The 2,149-nt window shown below is 40.0% G+C and overlaps 1 pseudogene; it reads left to right on the top strand.

Moving 5' to 3' along the window:
• The first annotated feature begins 335 nt into the window (after positions 1-335).
• LOC122691799 lies at positions 336-1,297 on the top strand (annotated as a pseudogene).
• The last annotated feature ends 852 nt before the right edge of the window (positions 1,298-2,149 follow it).

The raw sequence follows: 2,149 nt of genomic DNA, 5'->3' as shown, positions 1-2,149 counted from the left end.
AGAAAACTGTAGCTGTGGTGTAGAGAACAAATTTGAGGGAGCAAATCTGGGAGCAAGTCACTGTCATAGACATCTTCTTTTCATGTTTCATTGCTTCCTTTACTGTCTTTTTATTGTTTAGCTTTTGTTGTATTAACACATACAATTTTTAAATAAAATGGAAAAATGATTATTATAAAATGTTGGTAAGTTAAAAAGTAGGATAAAAAATTTGAGGTACAGTTTGATCTCAACCATGTACATACACAAATAAAAATTATTGGAAGGTGCTTTTCTGCCCATGGAGGCAGCCGGGAAAGCATTGTTGAAGTCTTTCCCGCTTGTCCACTGCCATCATGTTGAAGTCAGAGTTTCCCAAAGAGTCCGAACAGCTGTGGAAGCTCTTCATCAGAGGATTGAGCTTTGAAACAACCGATGCGAGTTTGAGGAGCCATTTTGAGCAATGGAGAACGCTCACAGACTGTGTGGTAATGAGGGATCCAAACACCAAGCGCTCCAGAGGCTTCGGGTTTGTCACATACGCCTGGTGGAGAAGGTGAATACGGCCATGAATGCAAAGCCTCACAAGGTGGATGGAAGACCTGTGGAACCAAAGAGGCCTGTCTCAAGAGAAGATTCCCAAAGACCTGGTGCCCACTTAACTGTGAAAAAGATTTTTATTGGTGGCATCAAAGAAGACATGAAGAGCATCACCTGAGAGATTATTTTGAAGAGTATAGGAAAATTGAAGTGATTGAAATCATGATTGACTGAGGCTGTGGCAAAAAGAGAGCCTTTGCTTTTATAACCTTTGATGACTATGACTCCACAGATAAGACTGTTATTCAGAAAATACCACACTGTGAATGGCCACAACTGTGAAGTGAGAAAAGCCCTGTCTAAGCGAGAGATGGCTAGTGCTTCATCCAGCCAGAGAGGCCGAAGTGGTTCTGGAAACTTCGGTGGTGGTCGTGGAGGTGTTTTCGGTGGGAATGACAACTTTGGTCATGGAGGAAACTTCAGTGGTCGAGATGGCTTTGGTGGCAGCCATGATGGTGGTGGACATAGTGGCAGTGAGGATGGTTATGATGGATTTCGTAATGATGGAAGCAATTTTGGAGGTGGCAGAAGCTACAATGATTTTGACAATTACAGCAATCAGTCTTCCAATTTTGGACCCATGAAAGGAGGGAACTTTGGAGGCAGAAGTTCTGGCCTCTACGGTGGTGAAGGCCAATTCTCTGCCAAACCATGAAACCAAGGTGGCTATGATGGTTCCAGCAGCAGCAGTAGTTATGGCAGTGGCTGAAGGTTTTAATTAATGCTAGGAAACAAAGCTTAGCAGGAGAGGAGGGTCAGAGAAGTGACAGGGAAGCTGCAGGTTACAACAGATTTGTGAACTCAGCCAACAGTGGTAGCAGGGCCTAGCTGCTACAAAGAAGACATGCTTTAGACAATACTCATGTGTTTGGGCAAAAAACTTAAGGACTGTACTTGTGACTAATTGTATAACAGGTTATTTTAGTTTCTGTTCTGTGGAGAGTGTAAAGCATTCCAACAAAGGGTTTTAATGTCATTTTTTTCTTTTTTTGCACCCATGCTGTTGATTGTTAAATGTAATAGTCTGATCATGATGCTGAATAAATGTCTTCTTTTTTTTTTTTTAGTGTGCTGTATAAAATTAGTCTACTCTGAAACCATTTTGGTAAACTACCCCAACAGTGTAATGTTAGAATTCCTTCAGGGTGATGCCAAGTTCCATTTGAAGTTTATTTACAACCAGCTTTGGTGGAGAAGCTATTGTCCTCAGAACATTGGTGTAGTTGAACTGACAGTTACTGTGTTGTGACTTGGAGTTCACCATTAAAAGGGTCACCCATGCAAAGTCATGGAGTTTTTTTTTTTCTTTTTTGGTTATTAATGATTGTTGGCACATCCTATGAAACATATCTAAATTGAATTATGGTACCAGATAAAGTTATAGATGGGAATGAAGCTTGGGTATCATCCATTATAATGTGTACTCAATAAAAGATTTAATACCCTCTTTAAAAAATTATTGAATGGAAATGCATCAAACTTTAATCAGGGGCTAAGCATTTATCTTAAGAAAATATTCAGCTGGATACAGGGGGCTATGTTTAAGAATGTTCACTTTTATTATAATGAA

This window comes from Cervus elaphus, chromosome 1 (assembly GCF_910594005.1).
Source record: "Cervus elaphus chromosome 1, mCerEla1.1, whole genome shotgun sequence".
NCBI lineage: Eukaryota > Metazoa > Chordata > Mammalia > Artiodactyla > Cervidae > Cervus > Cervus elaphus.
Note: the sequence above shows the minus strand (reverse complement) of the source record. Positions and strands in the feature narration are given on the sequence as shown.